A 22,517-nucleotide genomic window follows, 5' to 3' on the forward strand; every position below is an offset into this window, starting at 1 on the left:
CAGCAGAGGGCCCAGCATGCTCAAATGAAAAGCCACTAAGCAAAACATGGCGTATCTAAAAATGAACTAAGAAAATCTAAATTTTTCTTTCACATAGATGTAGGAAGCAATAGTTTTTTGTTTTTTTTTTTAATTATTTTTTATTTTTGGGGGGTGTTTAAATTCTGTGTGTTGTACTACGCCTGGGCGATAAACCGAAGGTTTACCGTTACCGTCATTCACTGCGATGACTGACGTCAATTTTCCCATGTTGGTAAATTCTGTGTTTTGATTAAATAAATAAAATAAACGTCTTTTTGTCTGTTTGACTGTGTGCTGATAGGCTAGTTTCGTTTCACTTTAAAGGGGCGAATATACTTGCTGTTTGAGTCTGCATTCGCATCCGTTCGTGTTCACAATCAGCTGCGTTGTGAGCGTACCCCCCGCTTGCATAGCACGCAAGGAGAGCATCATACCAGTTGGTCGCAGTATGCAGAGCCAGTTAGAAAAGTAGTGACATATGTCTTAGTAGTATAATAAACCAGCTGGTGGAATAACAGATAAATAAACAAGACAGCAACACGGGATGAAGAGGAGATCGCTGCATTGCGTTTCTTGTGATGTTGGTAAAGAAAACGGCGCCATCGTAGATGGTTTGTCAGGCCGTTCAAGAGCCGTCTGGAGACTGGAGAGCTTGTTCGTCTTGCCCATGCAGGCAATTGATGATGAGAAACAGTGGCAATATTTTAGCATTTCCTCCGTTTCATTTGATGACAGAAAGCCCACTCGCCCACCGCGTTACAAAGGAATCGGAAAATAGACATTTTTTGTTGCTGGCTAAGGGTTATCGTAAATTTATTGTTAGAGGTAAAACTGCCCAATTTATTGTGATATTGATTTGAGGTCATATCGCCCAGACCTGTGTTGTACTATGAAAATGAAATTACTATGAGAAAAGATTGATTGAATATTAATTTTCCATAATCATTTTGAAAAATTCAAATGTCTCAAGGACACAAACTTCAAAAGCATGTATCTAACATAGAAATACTTTCTATTTAACAATAAAATACTGGCAGGAGTGGTTCCCAGAATTTCACTTTTAAAAATCTCCACATGAAACTGATCTTTAGATTTATGTCTTTAGAATTATATTAACACCACTTGTTTTATGATAGAAACTCAAAAAACCATAAACCATAACATGGTCAGGACATTTATCGGGTACAGAAAAAATTCACTTTTTGAGTATGAAACTGACATTTTTTTAAATTAAAATTAGCCTACAGTGTAATGATATTTGTATTGTTAAAGGAGCCATGTGTAAGAAATGGCCAGACACTTTCAAAATACTGTTGAGCGGCGTGTACCCCCCCCCCTCCTCCCCAACCAGAGGTTGCCAGGTAGGCTGCAGAATGAATATATATGAAATGTCAGATAGGTAATTTTCTGACGACACCCCAGGGTGCCGCGACACCCCGGTTGAGAAAGGCTGATGTTGGTCAAGAGACATTCATATTGATTTTCACACTTTTTTTAACATGACCCCAGCGCAACTCACTCGCACAAATGCGAGTGGATACATATTTCTCTTCGCACCGGATTATTTTTATTCGCAAATGCGATGAAAACTGTCGCACTGTACAGCTCTGCACTGTTACCTTGTCCAAGTAAATTAGCGTTAGCCAAACATTTAGCTATGAATCTTACCTGTCCAGGAGAAAATCAGCAACGTTGGCGTCTGTCTTCAAATTCTTTTCCGCATTCAGCCGTCTACATCTATCAAAAGCATCTCCTATACAAATCCTTGTTTTATTTCGGACCTTGTCACGACGTAACTCGGATTCATAACGAGGTCTTTTAGGTTTGGAAAGCTAGACATTTTTTCATCCAACACGTTCGTAGTGGCTGCTGCGATAATTAGAGCCGAGCTGGCAACCCGGATGCCGAAACATTACTGACTTCGTGATTGGGAGATAGGTGGAGGGTGGAGCTTCAGGCCAAAACAAAAAACTTTACTTAAAGGTTGGAGAATAATGAATTGTTTATATTTATACTGTATGTCACCCGCCCCCCCCCCCCCTCCAAAAAAACAGGTTTAGCTTTAATGATTCAAAACGATTCCCAACTAAAAGAATGCTTTATGTGCAATGAAAAGTCTGGGAAAAGCAGAGATTCTGCCCACTATTGATCCAAGCAATGAAAAGAAACTATCTTTTGAACCATGGCAAAATCAGTGCTGTCAAGCAATTAAAAAAAGATTAAGATTAAGATTTATTAAGATCTGCAATTAATTAACCTAATCAAAAGATCAAAAGATTGACATATACATAAGAACAAAAAAAGTGGCTTTATGAAGTAATTAGGACTGACAGTGCGACAGTGCCCCCCTAAACGTGCCCCAAAAGTAACCAAATTTTGCACGCAAGCCAAACCTGGCAAAAAATGTGATATTTAATGGTTTGCATTAATGGGCTTGGCGTAATGGCTCAACAGCGCCCCCTCGTGCCTCACGCCCCACAATACGGTTTGACGTACAGGAAACAGGAAGTCGGCCATTTTGAATTAATCGTGTAATTCTGTCGCAATTTATGCCATGGGTGCACTGTAACGTGCACCCAGGTGTGTTATCATCAAAATGTGCGTCTCGATCCTGCGACGATGGGCATTACTTTTCTCAGTCATAAGCGTTACCGTGGCTACGATAGACTCCAAAAAGCAACTCCAACAACATGCCGAATATGTTTGAAGGGAATTTTTGAAGCAGTATGAAATCAGTGTAAGTAAAAGTACAGTTTCATACTGAGGATACTGCATTTTCCACAGTTTTCAACTGTTCCTTGAATGTATACTAACACACCAAAGGTCCCACAGAAGGAAACTAATGTTTCCTACTTCAAAGACTTTCATTGGAAACAACTTATTATAAACCACCAGCTATCATTACAGATAATGAGAAAAGGCAGCATACAAAAAGTGCAGATACTTGTCATACATCAAACCTATCTAAACCTTCACTTTTTAATTAATTTGTATTTTTGCAGAAATCGTGTCCACTGGATCTTCTTTGTAATCTTTCTACTTGCAGCACTTCTTCTGTAGGAATTTATAGAGGGCGAAAAAGGGGATAGACAAACAGGGAATCCCAGCCAAGATGAAGATGATGATGTTGATCCAGGAGGGGAAGGAACGCTCTTGCAGGGTGGGAAATGTTTCCTAAGGAGAGTCAAGACAAATCTTTGATTTCATGCTGAACATAAAATAAAATTAAAACTGTGGTAAAACCTTTGAAGCCTTGTTTTCAAAAAAGCTATCAGGATGATGGCCACACTTACCGCCTCTGGGTCCCAGACCAAATAGGTGGGTATCTTGGTGACTTGAGTAACAAGGTAGAAAATCAAAATGACGATCATAATGAGTGGACTAACCACTCTCCACGTCACCTGCCAGAATATATTGGGCTTGTGGCCAATCATAAAAACGAGGTCCTCGTTAAACCTGTTTTGGAACAATAAGAAGGTGGAATAATGTAGCTGAGTGTGTAAAAAACATCCATAAAAGATTACTTGTAGTCTATTAGTTACAGAACATAAAGCAGCATATGTAGCTCTTAGGGCAGGCTCAAGCGATGTTTGCCACAGTAGACTCCAGCTTACCACTTTAGTCTGAGCCAACTCTGAGTCCCAAATTATGAAATGAATAAAATGTGGCCTCTATTGTTTGTTTTACAGATTTGATCAGTCATATTTAACTTCTTCACTACCACCATCAACCTTATGAGGGATACTTTGGTTTATATTTTCCGTGGTCCTCACATTGTGTTTTCACCACAAAAGAAAAAAAATGAAAAAAGTAGCAGCTCATGTGCATTTTTTTCCTTATGATTGTAACATTGTAACAAATTGTTTTTGCTTCAAGGTTTTTTCCATTTGGTCTGAACTGCTGTGAGCGCGATTGAATATCAGACCTGGTCAGAACTGGTTTTATTTGACATACAGAAGGTCTGGTTAAGTTGCATTAGTCAGGCTATTGTAATTATAATAAAATTCTGGTGCCAATGACGATTCCCCCAATTCACATGGAGAACTCACAATGTAAGGATGTTGAAATGTAGCATTTGTCCCCTTTCTACACGTTTCAACCAAAAAAAGATCTAACCAAGAGCTAACCAATAGGTCCCTGAACGTAGTGCAAATATGAGTCCAAGAAGACAACAAACTACACAGGTCAGAACTAAAAAGAAAACAAAAACAAGCTGTTAGGCTCATATTTCTAGACACCATACAGTATGTTTTAATTCAATAATGAGTAACAACATTACCACAGAAGACCTCTTTGGGCCAAGATCTGGGCAGGACATTAAGATCTTGCAAAGGAACCACCACCCCCTCGATGTTTCCAAACATAGTTGACAGGCCAAGACAGAAGAGCATGACGAAGAAGAGAACAGACCAGAGAGGGGAAAAAGGCATCTTGATGATGGCTTCTGTGAAGACGATGAAGGCCAGACCGGTCCCCTCAACACCCTGAAGAAATACAGCAAATATGCTTCAGGGTGATATGTCAGGATCTAATGTAACATTATTTTTGTGAAACCTAAGTTATACAGTTTTCTATGAAATAGAAGCAAATGAATAGACAATAATCACAAAAGCCATTCATGAGGAGGAAGAGAACAAGGACCGTTATGTCGCCCGGATCGGCGTCACCGGGGCCCCTCCCTGGAGCCAGGCCTGGGGTTGGGGCTCGTAGGCGAGCGCCTGGTGGCCGGATTTTTGCCCGTGGGACCCGGCCGGGCTCAGCCCGAAACGGCGACGTGGCCCCGCCTTCCCGTAGGCCCACCACCCACAGGAAGGTCCATGAGAAGCTGGTGCCAAGTGGACTGGGTAGCAGTCGTGGCGGGGTGCCTCGACAACCCAATCCCTGGACTAAAACCCTCACAGTGGGGACATGGAATGTCACCTCGCTGGGGGGGAAGGAGCCCGAGCTTGTGCATGAGGTTGAGAGATACCGGCTAGAGATAGTCGGGCTCACATCCACATAGCTTGGGCTCTGGAACCCAGCTCCTTGAAAGGGGCTGGACCCTCCACTACTCTGGAGTGCCCAGGGTGAAAGGCGGCAGGCTGGTGTGGGCTTGTTTATAGCCCCTCAGTTCAGTTGCCATGTGTTGGAGTTTATCCCAGTGAACGAGAGGGTCGCTTCCCTGCGCCTTCGGGTCGGGAAAAGGTCTCTCACCGTTGTTTGTGCCTACGAGCCGAACGGCGGTGCGGAGTACCCGGCCTTCTTGGAGTCCCTGGGAGGGGTACTTGATGGTGCTCCAACTGGGCTCTCCATTGTTCTACTGGGGGACTTCAACGCTCACGTGGGCAATGACAGTGATACCCGGAGAGGCGTGATTGGGAGGATCGGCCTCCCCGATCTGAACCCGAGCGGGGTTTTGTTGTTGGACTTCTGTACTAGTCACAGTTTGTCCATAACGAACACCATGTTCGAGCATAAGGGTGTCCATCAGTGCACGTGGCACCAGGACACCCTAGGTCGGAGGTCAATGATCGACTTTGTTGTCGTTTCATCTGACCTTCGGCCGCATGTCTTGAACACTCGGGTGAAGACAGGGGTGAGCTGTCAACTGATCGCCACTTGGTGGTGAGTTAGATGCACTGGCAGGGGAGGAGGATGGACAGACCGGGCAGACCCAAACGGATTGTGTGGGTCTGTTGGGAATGTCTGGCTGAGCCCTCTGTCAGGGACATCTTCAACTCCCACCTCCGAGAGAGCTTCTCTCAGATCCCGGAGGAGGCGGGGGACATCGAGTCCGAGTGGACCATTTTCTCTGCCTCCATTGTCGAAGCGGCGACTCGAAGTTGTGGACGCAAGGTCTCCGGTACCTGTTGTGGCGGCAATCCTAGAACCCGGTGGTGGACCCCGGAAGTAAAGGATGGCGTCAGACTGAAGAAGGAGTCCTACCAGACTATGTTGGCCTGTGGGACTCCTGACGCAGTAGATGGGTACCGGCAGGCCAATCAGGCCGTGGCTCGGGCAGTCCTGGAGGCAAAAACTCGGGTCTGGGAGGAGTTCAGGGAGGCCATGGAAAAAGACTTTCGGTCGGCCTTGAGGAAGTTCTGGCAGACCGTTCGGCGCCTCAGAAGGGGGAAGCAGTACTCTGCCGGCACCGTTTACGGTGCGGGTGGGGAGCTGTTGACTGACCGACTGACATGCCTTCCACTGAGGAAGCAGAGAGTGTGGACTCGGGGACGTGCTCATCCATCACCCAAGCCGAGGTCACTGAGGTACCTCAAGAGTACCTCAAGTCTCTGGATGTCGTAGGGCTGTCTTGGTTGACACGCCTCTGTGACATTGCATGGAGGAAGGGGACAGTGCCGCTGGAGTGGCAAACCGGGGTGGTGGTCCCTCTTTTTAAAAAGGGGGGCCGGAGAGTGTGCTCCAACTATAGGGGGATCACACTTCTCAGCCTCCCTGGGATAGTTGAACCTCGGATTCAGGAGGAACAATGCGGTTTTCGTCCCGGTCGCGGAACACTGGACCAGCTCTACACCCTCCACAGGGTGCTCGAGGGTTCATGGGAGTTTGCCCAACCAGTCTACATGTGCTTTGTGGATCTGGAGAAAGCATTTGACCATGTGCCTCGTGCCATTCTGTGGGGGGTGCTGAGTGAGTATGGAGTCCGGGGCCCTCTACTAAGGGCTGTCCGGTCTCTGTATGATCGAAGTCTGGTTCGCATTGCTGGCAGTAGGTCAGACTTGTTCCCAGTGCATGTTGGACACCGGCAGGGCTGCCCTTTGTCACCGGTCCTGTTCATAATTTTTATGTGCCTTCTCCGGGTGGGTGGAGAAGTCCTGCCTCAGGGGGAGGAGTTCAAGTATCTCGGGGTCTTGTTCACGAGTGGGGGAACAATGGAGCGTGAGATTGACAGACGGATCGGTGCAGTGTCCGCAGTTATGCAGTCGATGTACCGGACCGTCAAAGCTCTCGATTTACCGGTCAATCTACGCACCTACCCTCACCTATGGTCATGAACTTTGGGTAGTGACCGAAAGGACAAGATCGCGGATAAGAGCGGCCGAGATGAGTTTCCTCCGCAGGGTGGCTAGACGCTCCCTTAGAGATAGGGTGAGGAGTTCAGTCACCAGGGAGGAGCTCAGAGTCAAGCCGCTGCTCCTTCACATTGAGAGGAGTCAGCTGAGGTGGCTTGGGCATCTGTATCGGATGCCTCCTGGACGCCTCCCTAGGGAGGTGTTCCAGGCATGTCCCTCCGGGAGGAGACTCCGGGGAAGACCCAGGACACGCTGGAGAGACTATGTCTCTCGGCTGGCCTGGGAACGTCTCGGACTCTCCCCGGAAGAGCTGAAGGAAGTGTCTGGGGTGAAGGAAGTCTGGGCATCTCTGTTGAGACTGCTGTCCCCGCGACCCGCCTCTGGATAAGCGGCGGAAAATGGATAGATGGATGGATGGATGGATGGAATAGACAATGACAGTATGTATCTACTGACCTCACTAAGGAAAGTTTGCATGTCACATCTTTGTAGATCCAATCCTGGGATGATGTCTGGACTTGTCTGGTTGAGCTGGGCCAGAATCGTGTCGTAATTGTCTTGTGTGATGTGGTTTTCAGGGAAATCAAAAGTATTCATCAATTTCAAAAAGTTGCTGTCAGAATAAAAACGAAGAGGGGACATTGGAATGAGTTTGGTTTTACTTAACTAAACCATGCTCACTGCACTTGGGTGTTGAGTGTTTTTAGGAAAAGTAGGAAATTTGAAACTCACTTTGCGTAGCAGTCGTCATATTTTTCTGTTGCTCTAAAGCCAATTATAGAGTAGATGACTGTTGCAGAGTATACTGAGGTGCATCCATTGATGATGGAGATGAGGAGTGCGTCCTGCTCACAGTTGTTGCTGCGAGAACATTTTATGAGGAAGTTGTGTGAGAGAGTTGCTCAATAGTGGGCTCCTCTGTGATCATGAAACTGAGACATCGTACTCACTGAACAGAGTTGTAGCTGGAGAAGGAGATGAGACCACCAAAAGCAACAGAAAAAGAGTAGAAAACCTGAGCCCCTGCATCCAACCATGTTCCTGGATTCATTAACTCGTTTACCTAAAAAAAGAAAAAAGAATAGGTCAAAGATTTTCCAAATAAAATCCTAAAGAAAATTGGGCTGAATAAAAACATGCTCTCATTTTCATTGCCCACCAGGATTTTGTATAATACTAGTGTATGAGTGTGATATATTTCATCAGATCAAAAGTATTTAACGCCACAATAGTTTATAGGCATTTGTACAAATAATTACTTTTGATAGTGTTCACTGTCTAGTGATGAAGGTTGATGACAGACACATTAATACATTTCTTATCTTTGCTCACGTGTGCCAGATATTGTTTTTCTGCACATTTTATGACACTGTGTATACAGACAGATTTTGCAAAGTGTTTCCAAAAACACTCCTTTTTAGCGTTTGATAAGTTAGATAGAGTTAGATAGTCATAATCATCTGTAAAATAAAAAGTTATGATGTCAATGTCAGTTTTTATTTTGGTTTTCTGCTTTCATATGAAAATATAAATCTAAATAAATATTTGCAATCACATAATATTTTCGTCACTGCCAGAAGCCCATATATTTTTTTTTACACTGCTCTCAAATTCTTCTATGGCATGATTGAATAAGAAGCAAATTTGTGTTAGCATTTTTGTTAGCACATGTCAAAACATGCTTACACCAGGTGTGAAGAGGAACTTAATTCCAGCTAAAGAGCCTTTAAGAGTGAGTCCCCGGATGAGGAAGATGGTGAGGACCACATACGGCAGAGTGGAGGTGACATACACAGCCTGAGAAATGAAAGACAGGGGCTTTATCCAGAGGTCACCGACAGAGCACTGCATCTAGCCAAACAGGAATCCCTGCAATATCAGATTCCTCAAATACAATGTGATTTTCAGACCTTGCCAGTTGTTTCGATGCCTCGAATGCAGCAGACACACAGCAGAGCCCAGGCTAGATTTGACGACCTGAGGACCAGATTATTTTCTTCTTATTCTTTTTCTTACATAAAAGTAACATATGGCATCTCTTTTTTTCTTTACAAGACTCAACCTCAAACAGAGCATCGGCTAAATCAACCTGTTCTGCACTTGAGGCCTTTCAGTGACATGTTATCATGATATCGTTATCATGATAGATGGTGCCGTACCTGTGCCGTTAGCATTGAGAGGACATTGGCTCCAGGGCAGAGGATCTTGAAAGGAGTTAAAGAGAAACCACATGATCCAGGCCATGATCGTATTGTAGTACATGCTCACCAAACCGGAGACACACATGGATGCAATACCTACAAAAAGAAAAAAAAAACATTTGTGACATTTGTAAAGAGCAAAAAGGGCACATAGGACTAATGGAGAAATTAATTAGCTGGCATGTACTAAATGAAAACAGAAAACATTTATTAAACGAATCAGCATTAAAAAGATTTTTTTTTGAAAGAAAAAAAATCAGTACTTGTTGCCACCAAAAAGATAAGTCCTTAAAACTGATAGCCAGACGGCTCTGCATTAATGCTGGTCTAAAAGATGGAGCCACACCTCCCGAAAAACAAATTCATCGAAAGTGCACCACCTGCATCCATTCATTGTTTCTTAAAACAACCAAAATATAATTACCTTTCTAGGATTTATGAAGTAATCAGTTCAATTCAGTTCAAAAATATCTGCACAAAATGTTTGTGTCAGAACCAGACCACCATCGTCTTATCATACTTGCTGTTCATATCAACCACATGTGCAGGGTTGTGTAATTACACACCAACTCCGGTCAGGTGAGGATTAATCGATCTCCAAACACCCACGCTGCCCTTCCTCCGACGCTGGCCAATGGCAAACTCGATGTGCAGCAGCGGGATTCCCTCCAGAACCAGCAGAATGAGGAACGGGATCATGAAGGCGCCTGAAAGTGCATCATTCACATTTGTAATGAGTTATTAGTGGGTGTGGCAGGGTGGAGAGGTGGATGGGACACAGGTGCGCGTGTCCCATCAACCTCTCCACCCTGCCACACAGGGCTATAATTCATAATGTTTAGTTCAATATAATTTCCATAAATATGATTGTAAAAACAAGAACAATGGAAATGATTACATAGCTGTTACAGAAGAAGAATGAAATATTCAGTTTTTTCACAACATGCAAGTTTCAGCACAGGAAACATGATTAAACATTGCTGCTTCAGTACACAGAAGCTACAAGTTAATGCAAAAACATCAAACTGCCTCACTGGTATAGAGATTTCTAAATATTTTTTAGTTTAGATCACCCAGTCTCTTGATCAAAAATATATTGCATCAAAATCTGTAAAATTGTTGACTTCTTGGTTCCAAAATTTTTGCATGCCAACGTCTGCCATTTACAGCTATGACATGATAATGTTTTGCATTAAGAAAGAAATACTCAGGTCAGTTCAGTTAACATACTCAAATATTGTCAAGGCTTCAGGGATTACACTTTTGATGATACTTTTCGCAGCTTTTGACATGAAACCGTTGCGCATATGTCAGTGCAGAAATATTAAAGTTAAAATGTGCTTCTACAGAGGCAGGAGAGGATGGAGCCGAGTTTCAGAAAACTTCACTGTGCAGAGAGTTTGCAGTTTTTCTACTTGCCTATAAGTCTCAGTTTGTTGGAGTTGGGAATACATACATTGATGATTCACATTACACATTAAAAGTACATGGTTAGAGCTGTTAGTTAAAACACACATTTAAGCTTAAATATTAATAGGTATATAACTTGAAACAAGTTGGCATCACACTGTAACAATGCTGCACTGTACACACTCACCAACTAATTGTACCATCTTCATACCATCTTTGTACCATCTTAATATCTGTGTCTATACTTTTATGACATTTTGGACATGTAAGCAAGCGTTTCTTGACAACAAGATTAAAGTTGTCCCTCTAAAACTTTCCATACACGAGGACTTTTCCAAAACCCAGATCGTCTTATTATTATCATTTTAAAAAACTACTTTTTACTACTACTAACTTAGTTTCTAATCAAGAAATGTAATTTCTTCATTTCCAGTCTCAGTCGGCCCTGCTTACCTCCTCCATGGCTTTGAGACAGGTACGGGAACCTCCAGACGTTACCGAGTCCCACACAGAAACCCACACAGGTGAGCAGATACTGGGCTTTGTTGTCCCACTGCGGTCTGTCACCTGCCTCCTCTGTCTCCATCCTCTCCAGTTCTTTGTGAGATGGAATCCTGTCATCCAACCTCGGGTTTGGCAACTTCAGCTTCATGGTGGCTTCTTGTAATCTTCACTTTACAGTGTATTTTAAATTGTAGCTGCTCAGTCTTCAAGTGGCTGTGTCTTTTCTTAAACAATCTCCTCTGTGTCTCTCTGTCGACTGCCTGTTTCTCAGTGCTCTACCCCTTCTGTGCGCCCAGGTGACCTGTGGTACCAAAAAGGCAGTTATCAGAATCGAAATACTTTCTGCATTGTATTATAAAAAGGTCCAGCCTCCTAGATAATGGTTAATACATCACTGGAGATGCTGTCATCTACCCTTTTCCCCGATCAGAGTTTGTTTTTATGAGTCTGTGAATAATGTGATGCTGGAGAATCTGACAGAAAAGAAGATTTTTTTTCATTATTTATTTTGGAAGCCAAAACATGTTATCACACCACTTTATTAGCTTTTTAAGTACAACAATCCATTATAAAGCTTAAACCTTAACCCATTGAAAAAGCAAGTTTGCTTCCTTTTTTTTTACAGACAACCACACAATTAAGATGCTTCAGAAATATCATGAATATCATGATTTATATGATCTATGAGAATAATAAACCTTATCAGTGTCCTCTTCAGATGGAATGATTAACCAGGGACAGACTGGTGTCGGCATTTACAGAAACTGTGGAATTGCCTTGTCACTCTAAAGCTGTCATTCCCAAGGCTATTGTCAGAACGCCTATAATGTCTACAAGTACATGTGCAACAAGCTCTTACCACTGCTATATATGTGAAGGCATAGTTTATTAATATATACAGTATAGACTCATTACTGGACAGGTCTCCGATTTATAAAGACAGACATACACGCTCACACACATTCCTAGTGGCAATTTAGAATAATCAGTCAGCATGCATGATTTTGCTCTGTGGAAGGAAGCTGGAGCACCTTGAGAAAACCCACACAAGCACTAGGGAAAAGGCAAACTCACACAGAAAGACTCCCGCTGTGACCCGGGAGTTGAATCAGGAACCTTCGCTATGTCATCACTAAGCCACTGTGATGCTCGCAAGTTACAGTAGTTCTTACAACAATAAAACCATGAAATTAAGTACTCAGACCAGTTTTTTGCATACAAATGTGAGACTCTTTTTTTCTCCTTTGTCCCAGTGACACTGACTAATGTTGAAGCTGCAAGAACATGTGTGTGCCTGTAAATGCAGTGCAATGATGCAATGAAAAAGCCCTGGCAGTAAGTATAGATATAATTCAGCAGGTGGGAATTACGCTCAACTGGAAATGGACTCTTAAGTTTAAAATTCGGAGAAACCTTTCCTCAGAATCCAAAATGGCAGGTGTCTGCATCAGCAATCTGAACACTCAGTTTATTGTCTTATTTTAGAGACATCAAATCACACAAAACTGCTTTGCTTCACATTGTTTTGTTTTCTGAAAAAGGTCACACTCCTTACCATCTATTGGGTTCATTTAGCAAGTGGCAAACATAAGTGATAATATTGTACTTGTCTTTTTAAATTGAATGAAGTTCTTTCACTTATTTGTAACTGTTATTGTTATTATTGCACAGCCCTAGTTACTCTTTAGGTTCCCTTCAAATGTGTAAATCTGCTGTTTTAGTAATGTTATGTTGCCAACTTGTGTATCAATTCTATTCAGGTAGACACAAGCGACTAATTGCGTTTTTAAAGTAAAATGCCCTGGAGACAGGCATTTTCTTCAGGCATTATTTTCACTGATCACACTTCTCATTAAAACTGGTTGTTATATTGTTAGGATGTCTTTTCAGTGGTAGACCTATAGACGTGTCTTAGAAAACATTAATCATTTATAAATGCACAGATTCTAGTATGGCCCAGTGGACACTCTGTAAACCTTTAATGGAGCTGGAGCTGAAGCCATGTTCTTTGGTTGGCCCTGCTACAAAAAGAAAAAAAAAGGTCCATTTAGGAGATCAGCAAAGTGTGAAACATCTGTTAGGATGGTCTGACTTGGCATAAAAATCCTGCTAAAAAAGCCTGTCGCATTAATCACTTTTATTCATTTTTCTGTCAAAAAATCTCACGAGGGGAGACACTGAGTCTAAACATATCTCCATCATGCAGGCACACTGAGACAAATAAGATGTACGCCATGCGTACTTATTTAAAGAACAATTAAGCTTCACCCCTTAACACTTGAAATTAATGGTAATTTATTCCGTGTTTTGCATATGACCTTCCAATGTTGATTATCATCTTTATAATTCCTTTTATCTCATGTATTTGACTTTCTCCCCACGTCGAGTCTGCATTATGCGTATTATCTGTCTTTAAAGATTAGACATTCTAAAAAAACAAGTTACGCATTCAATAATATGGCAACAGTGGAAATGGAATAAACAGAGTTTTTATTGTCCTCATTATCAAGCCTAATGATGCAGGTGGTGCACAGTTTAGGATGAAAGTTCATCCTGTTCTCACAAGATGGACTTAGATTCCCAAGATATGACTGGTGATACAGAAAAGCTGAATGGCACATCGCATTACGATTCCCATGAATTACAATTGAAAGTCTGCTGCGTTTTAAACAAATTCTTTGAACAGAAGCGGTGATCGCATTCAACTTTGAGCAGCTGTCGCTGAACTTTAAGTTTCAGTAAAATATTAACTACTCGATGTAATATTTATGTTTCTGAGGGATTGCTATTTAAACAGAAGGGATTACTTGGAGATTATGGTTTTGTTCTCACGGTATTTGTTTTTTTTTTCATAATCATTTTGGTGATCACACTTTTAGATTTTGTTTGTAATTAGAAATCTTAAGGAAAATAAAAAAAAAGTCAAAAATTGAGGGATGTGCTAACTCAAATCAACCAAATTTCATCCTTCTGGAGTTGCAGAATCAGGGAGGAATTCAGACGAGAAGCCCCACAGATACTCAGAATTAGAGCTTAAAACAAGGCAGACCTTGTAAAGTTCATAGCAGTTTGGGTGAACACTGTATTGTGGCTTTTTACACTGTGTTACCTTGCAACAGACATTCTGGAGAGAAGAAAGTATATACTATAGCTGTCTCGTGCAAAAGTGAGTTGAATAAATATTCTATATATTAATTCTCAATGTACTTCATGGATTTAAAATGATCCCAAATCATCTACTTTGCTAGCATAAGGGAAGTAATTTGCAGTGGGAGGTTTAACTTTGCAATTTTTACACGTTAGTAAAGATAATGGAGCATATTGGCTCTTGTAAGGCCCTCACTCTGAGCGGAACCTAAAGTGAGAACATTGTGACTGCTCAACTAACCATTAACATATGCTTAACTCAACTTCCGTTGAAAAAAAAAAGAAAATAGGAACCAGATAAAAATTTGTATGACATTCTTTGAGGAAGTTTGACAAAGCAGGAAAAAAGAAAGTATTGCATTGTGACCTTGGAGCAGAGATAATGTGCTACAGTGGTACAGATTGTATCCTGTGATGTAGCAAGATAGTGTGAGAGGAGTGGAAAAATAAGTAAGTACACAGATGGAAAGCGATATCTGATCCCTAAAGTCTGGCAAGAAAGATGATTTCATATTTACATGTGCAAATGACAAAAGAGTTTATATCTAATGTTAACCACAAAATCTGGATGTTAACTGAAAATAATATCAAATAAAACTTAGCTAAAAAATGGTTACACAGAGAAATTGAACACATTGGTTGCTCTTTGCTGTGAAATTGCAATTTCAGCACTATATAACGCTGCTTCCTCTGTGAGTTAATATTTGACAGAAATGACTAAGTGCACATGCAAGCTTTATAGTCACACATCACAGTTTTATGGTGTTCTCTCTCATCCAGCTTTACAGTATTTCTTTCTAGTATATATATATATATATATATATATATATATATATATATATATATATATATATATATATATATACACTACCGTTCAAAAGTTTGGGGTCACCCAAAAAATTTTGTGTTTTCCATGAAAAGTCACACTTATTCACCACCATACGTTGTGAAATGAATACAAAATAGAGTCAAGACATTGACAAGGTTAGAAATAATGATTTGTATTTGAAATAAGATTTTTTTTACATCAAACTTTGCTTTCGTCAAAGAATCCTCCATTTGCAGCAATTACAGCATTGCAGACCTTTGGCATTCTAGCTGTTAATTTGTTGAGGTAATCTGGAGAAATTGCACCCCACGCTTCCAGAAGCAGCTCCCACAAGTTGGATTGGTTGGATGGGCACTTCTTGCGTACCATACGGTCAAGCTGCCCCACAACAGCTCAATTGGGTTCAGATCTGGTGACTGCGCTGGCCGCTCCATTACCGATAGAATACCAGCTGCTTCTGCTCTAAATAGTTCTTGCACAATTTGGAGGTGTGTTTAGGGTCATTGTCCTGTTGTAGGATGAAATTGGCTCCAATCAAGTGCTGTCCACTGGGTATGGCATGGCGTTGCACAATGGAGTGATAGCCTTCCTTATTCAGAATCCCTTTTACCCTGTACAAATCTCCCACCTTACCAGCACCAAAGCAACCCCAGACCATCACATTACCTCCACCGTGCTTAACAGATGGCGTCAGGCATTCTTCCAGCATCTTTTCATTTGTTCTGCGTCTCACAAACGTTCTTCTTTGTGATCCAAACACCTCAAACTTGGATTCATCCGTCCACAACACTTTTTTCCAGTCTTCCTCTGTCCAATGTCTGTGTTCTTTTGCCCATCTTAATCTTTTTCTTTTATTGGCCAGTCTCAGATATGGCTTTTTCTTCGCCACTCTGCCCTGAAGCCCAGAATCCCGCAGCTGCCTCTTCAGTGTAGATGTTGACACTGGTGTTTTGCGGGTATTATTTAATGAAGATGCCAGTTGGGGACCTGTGAAGCGTCTGTTTCTCAAACTAGAGACTCTAATGTACTTATCTTCTTGCTCAGTTGTGCAACACGCCCTCCTACTTCTTTTTCTACTCTGGTTAGAGCTTGTGTGCTGTCCTCTCAAGGGAGTAGTACACACCGTTGTAGGAAATCTTCAATTTCTTAGCAATTTCTCGCACGGAATAGCCTTCATTTCTAAGAACAAGAATAGACTGTCGCGTTTCAGAGGAAAGTTCTCTTTTTCTGGCCATTTTGAGCGTTTAATTGACCCCACAAATGTGATGCTCCAGATTTCAATGTGACCCCAAAACTTTTGAACGGTAGTGTAGCCTATATACAGAGAAAAAATCATTTCTGTAGCATCCTCTGATGATGGATGACTCTCAAACTGATGTTTCACAATTTTTTTTATTCCTTGGATGTAGAATAAATACACTGCAAACACACAATAAGAGCTATAAAGGAATAAAATAAAATAGAGTTAGTCTTTCTACATTCAGTTTCCTTTACGCAGCTGCTGCTCGCTCGGTAATAACAGCTACACATGCTGATTTATGGTTCCGCGTTACACCTACGCAGAGCCTACGGCGTAGGGTGCGCGGCGACGCCGTCGCTTTAACGCAGAACCATAAATCAGGCCTACCGCTATCCACAATACAGTAACCATGACAGCCAAACTCAATATGTACATAAATACGGCATAACATTTGCAATGAAAACAAATCCTTATTAGAAGTTGCTTTTTGTGTCAGTTGGGCACCACTTTAGCATTCCAGACACTAGTTTAGTCTTTCAGACACACTTTCTACTGCCGTTAAACTTTTACCATTAAAGTCCGAAGCGCCGGATGTTTACAAGGTCTAGGGGAGACGCCTTCAAAATAAAAGCACTAAATATCGGTCTCCTTAATAAATAAAATAAAAGCCTGGCTTTAAATAACGTTAATGAGACATAAAAACACATTTATAGAAATACTCATATTAAAAGGTAATTTACAATTTCCATTATTTTATTTTATTTTTTCGAAAATTATGTTTTATTATTATTCATTATTAGGGCCCGAGCACTTGCAGTGCGAAGGCCCTATTGTATTTGCAGGAATTTTTATTATTAGGGCCCGAGCACCTTCAGAGCGAAGGCCCTATTGTATTTGCAGGAATTTTTATTATTATTAGGGCCCGAGCACTTGCAGTGCGAAGGCCCTATTGTATTTGCAGGAATTTTTAGGGCCCGAGCACTTGCAGTGCGAAGGCCCTATTGTATTTGCAGGAATTTTTATTAGGGCCCGAGCACCTTCAGTGCGAAGGCCCTATTGTATCTGTAGGAATTATTCGCGTTATTATTATTTTTCTGACGAAAGGAGGGCCTTTTTGCCCCCCTAAACGTGCCCAAAAAGTCACCAAATTTTGCACCCAAGTCAGGCCTGGCGAAAAATTTGATATTTAATGGTTTGCATTCATGGGCGTGGCAAAATGGCTCAACAGCGCCCCCTTGAAAACTTTGTGCCTCAAGCCCCACGATACGGTTAGACGTACATTCACGAAAATCGGTACACAACTGTATCATGGGGCAACTTAAAGAAAAGTCTCTTGGGGTCATGCCCGAAACCGAACAGGATGTCGGCCATTTTGAATTAATCATGTCATTTTGGCAAAATTTATGCCATTCCTTCGGCAGTTAATACGGCCCGAACCGTAACGTGCCCCCAAGTGTGTTATACATCAAAATGTGCGTCTCCATCCTCCGACACCACGCATTACTTTTCTCTTTCAAAAGCATTACCGTGGCGACGCTAGACGCCAAAAAGCGTGCCCACCCTTCATCTGATTGGTTCAGACAGAAAAAACTTTGCGCCTCAAGCCCCATAATATGGTTTGACGTACATGAACGAAAATCGGTACACACCTGTATCATGTCACTACTTAAAGAAAAGTCTCTTGGCGCCATGGCCGAAACCGAACAGGAAGTCGGCCATTTTGAACATTCTGAATTAATCGCGTAATTTTGGAGCAATATATGCCATTCCTTCGAGAATTAATACGGCCCGAACCGTATCATGAACCCAGATATGTTATACATCAAAATGTGCGTCTCAATCCTGCGACTACACGCATTACTTTTCTCTTTCAAAAGTGTTACCGTGGCGACGCTAGACGCCAACAAGCGCACCCCCCTTCATCTGATTGGTCCATATTTGATAGTTCCCCAAAAGGCACCAAATTTGGCATGCAAGCCAGGCCTGGTGATAAATTTGATATTTCATGGTTTGGATTAATGGGCGTGGCAAAATGGCTCAACAGCGCCCCCCGGAAAACTTTGTGCCTCAAGCCCCACAATACGGTTTGACGTACATGCACGAAAATCGCTACACACCTGTATCATGGCACAACTTAAAGAAAAGTCTCTTGGAGCCATGGCCGAAACCAAACAGGAAGTCGGCCATTTTGAATTAATTGTGTAATTTTGGCGCAATTTATGCGATTCCTTCGGCAATTAATACGGCCCGAACCGTAACGTGCACCCAGGTGTGTTATACATCAAAATGTGCGTCTCCATCCTGCGACTACGCGCATTACTTTTCTCTTTCAAAAGTGTTACCGTGGCGACGCTAGACGCCAAAAGGCGTGCCCCCCCTTCATCTGATTGGTCCATATTTGATAGTTCTCCAAAAGTCACCAAATTTTGCATGCAAGCCAGGCCTGGCGATACATTTGGTATTTCATGGTTTGCATTAATGGGCGTGGCAAAATGGCTCAACAACGCCCCCTAGAATACTTTTCTCTGCCATAACTTTTTAATGGTTTGACATAGGAAGTCGTGGGTGGTGTCATGGGACTCTGTAATGAGTCCTTAAGCTTTGTTGGCCTTAATTAGCCCCGCCCCTTCTTCTGATTGGTTGTCCCGATTTTCTGCTATAACTTTGGAATGGTTTGACATAGAGAGTCGTGGGTGGTGTCATCAGATTCTGTATGGAGTCCTTGACCTTCATTGGCCTGCATTAGCCCCGCCCCTTCTTCTGATTGGTTGTCCCTTTTTTCTGCTATAACTTTTGAATGGTTTGACATAGGAAGTTGTGGGTTGTGTCGTTTCTGATATGCTCATGGGGGGCGGTGGCCGTGAGTGCGAGGGCCCGTTCATCGCTGCTTGCAGCTTTAATTATGGGCATGCCAAGTAGTGGCATGACCATATTGCAATCGTCCAGAATGGCCCAAAGGGCAATGCTGCTAGCATGCTAAAGTCGCAAAAGTCCCACTGCGCACCAGCGGGTGTACAGCATGACCCCGCACTGATGTGGAAAAAAAAAATCCCCAAAAAGTAAAACACGGCCGAAAAAATGAGGAAAAACATGAAAATGAAGGCGTAAATTAGTACCCAGAAAAGGTTTCCCTTTTCTTATTAGGGCCCGAGCACCTTCAGTGCGAAGGCCCTATTGTATCTGTAGGAATTTTTCTTTCTTTCTTTCTTTCTTTCTTTCTTTCTTTCTTCTGACGAAAGGAGGGCCTTTTTGCCCCCCTAAACGTGCCCAAAAAGTCACCAAATTTTGCATGCAAGTCAGGCCTGGCGAAAAATTTGATATTTAATGGTTTACATTAATAGGCGTGGCAAAATGGCTCAATAGCGCCCCCCGGAAAACTTTGTGCCTCAAGCCCCACAATACGGTTTGACGTACATGCACGAAAATCAGTACACACCTGTATCAGTACACAACCTAAAGAAAAGTCTCTTGGCGACATGGCCGAAACCGAACAGGAAGTCAGCCATTTTGAATTAATCGTGTCACTTTGGCGCAATTTATGCCATTCCTTCGGCAGTTAATAAGGCCCGAACCGTAACGTGCACCCAAGTGTGTTATACATCAAAATGTGCGTCTCCATCCTGCGACAACACGCATTACTTTTCTCTTTCAAAAGCGTTACCGTGGCGACGCTAGACGCCAAAAAGCGCGCCCACCCTTCATCTGGTTGGTTCAGACAGAAAAAACTTTGCGCCTCAAGCCCCATAATACGGTTTGACATACATGAACGAAAATCGGTACACACCTGTATCATGTCGCAACTAAAAGAAAAGTCTCTTGGCGCCATGGCCGAAACCGAACAGGAAGTCGGCCATTTTGAACATTCTGAATTAATCGCGTAATTTTGGAGCAATATGAGCCATTCCTTCGAGAATTAATACGGCCCGAACCGTAACGTACACCCAGGTGTGTTATACATCAAAATGTGCGTCTCTATCCTGCGACTACACGCATTACTTTTCTCTTTCAAAAGTGTTACCGTGGCGGCGCTAGACGCCAACAAGCGCACCCCCCCCTTCATCTGATTGGTCCATATTTGATAGTTCCCCAAAAGGCACCAAATTTGGCATGCAAGCCAGGCCTGGCGATAAATTTGATATTTCATGGTTTGTATGAATGGGCGTGGCAAAATGGCTCAACAGCGCCCCCCGGAAAACTTTGTGCCTCAAGCCCCACAATACAGTTTGACGTACATGCACGAAAATCGCTACACACCTGTATCATGGCACAACTTAAAGAAAAGTCTCTTGGCGTCATGGCCGAAACCGAACAGGAAGTTGGCCATTTTGAATTAATTGTGTAATTTTGGCGCAATTTATGCCATTCCTTCGAAAGTTAATTCAGCCCGAACCGTAACGTGCCCCCAAGTGTGTTATACATCAAAATGTGCGTCTCCATCCTGCGACAACACGCATTACTTTTCTCTTTCAAAAGCGTTAACGTGGCGGCGCTAGACGCCAAAAAGCGCACCCACCCTTCATCTGATTGGTTCGACAGAAAATACTTTGTGCCTCAAGCCCCATAATACGGTTTGACGTACTTGAACGAAAATCGGTACACACCTGTATCATGTCGCAACTAAAAGAAAAGTCTCTTGGCGCCATGGCCGAAACCGAACAGGAAGATGGCCATTTTGAACATTCTGAATAAATTGTGTCATTTTGGCGAAATTTATGCCATTCCTTCGAGAGTTAATTCAGCCCGAACCGTATCGTGAACCCAGATGTGTTATACATCAAAATGTGCGTCTCCATCCTGCGACTACACGCATTACTTTTCTCTTTCAAAAGTGTTACCGTGGCGACGCTAGACGCCAACAAGCGCACCCCCCCTTCATCTGATTGGTCCATATTTGATAGTTCCCCAAAAGGCACCAAATTTGGCATGCAAGCCAGGCCTGGCGAAAAATGTGATATTTAATGGTTTGTATTAATGGGCGTGGCCTAACGGCTCAACAGCGCCCCCTAGAATACTTTTCTCTGCCATAACTTTTGAATGGTTTAACATAAAGAGTCGTGGGTGGTGTCATGGGACTCGGCATTGAGTCCTTGACCATAATTGGTGAAAATTAGCCCCGCCCCTTCTTCTGATTGGTTGTCCCTATTTCCTGCTATAACATTTGAATGGTTTGACATAGAGAGTCGCGGGTGGTGTCATCAGATTCTGTATGGAGTCCTTGACCTTCATTGGCCTGAATTAGCCCCGCCCCTTCTTCTGAATGGTTTTCCCTTTTTTCTGCTATAACTTTTGAATGGTTTGACATAGGAAGTCGTGGGTGGTGTCATTTCTGATATCCTTATGGGGGGCGGTGGCCGTGAGTGCGAGGGCCCGTTCATCGCTGCTTGCAGCTTTAATTATTATTATTATTATTCTTATTCCGCACTTTTTTTCGTCCGTTAATACGGCCCGAACCGCAACGTGCACCCATGCATGGCATACATCGTTGGATGCGTCTCCATCGTGATTCGATGGGCATTACTTTTCTCCGTAATAGGGGTTACCGTGGCAACGCTAGTTGCCAAAAAGCAAAAAAAAAGGCGAAAATTCCCACGCTTATTGCTCGGCCGAACTTTATCGTAGAGACATCGTTCAAACTTTCAAACACTCGGCCCGATAGTCACTAAAGGACCATAAAACTTCATCATGCTACTTATTACGGTTTTTGCGATATTTAACTTTCAATTTAAAAAAAAAATCTATTTTATTTTGGACGCTTGTTGCTAGGCAACGGTTTATTGTACAGACATCATTACAACATTGACAAACCCGGGACGCTTTGTACTGCAACATATTTTAGTCTCGTCATGCTTGCTATTACGGTTTTTGAGATATTCCACATTGTTCATTTTGATGCTAACGGAACTTCGGATGCTTGTTGCGCGGCAACGCGGTATCGCAGAGACTTTGTTCCAACGTTAAAAGACTCAGCTTGATGTGGACTACACCATACTGAGGTCTCATTACGCTCTCGTTTACAGCTTTTGAGATATTAAAGCCAAATTGTCCCATTCTATCCTATGGGGCTTGTTACCATGGCAACAAAAACCTATGCATTTGTATGGGAAAGCATGTGAATAAACAATCTGTTAATACTGCTCGGACCGCAATGTGCA

At 42.5% G+C, this 22,517-nt stretch overlaps 1 pseudogene; it reads right to left on the bottom strand.

The window, feature by feature from the left end:
• Positions 1-2,997: 2,997 nt before the first annotated feature.
• Positions 2,998-11,390, bottom strand: LOC133460797 (sodium-dependent neutral amino acid transporter B(0)AT1-like; annotated as a pseudogene).
• Between the last annotated feature and the right edge of the window lie 11,127 nt (positions 11,391-22,517).

This window comes from Cololabis saira, chromosome 15, assembly GCF_033807715.1.
Source record: "Cololabis saira isolate AMF1-May2022 chromosome 15, fColSai1.1, whole genome shotgun sequence".
Lineage (NCBI taxonomy): Eukaryota > Metazoa > Chordata > Actinopteri > Beloniformes > Belonidae > Cololabis > Cololabis saira.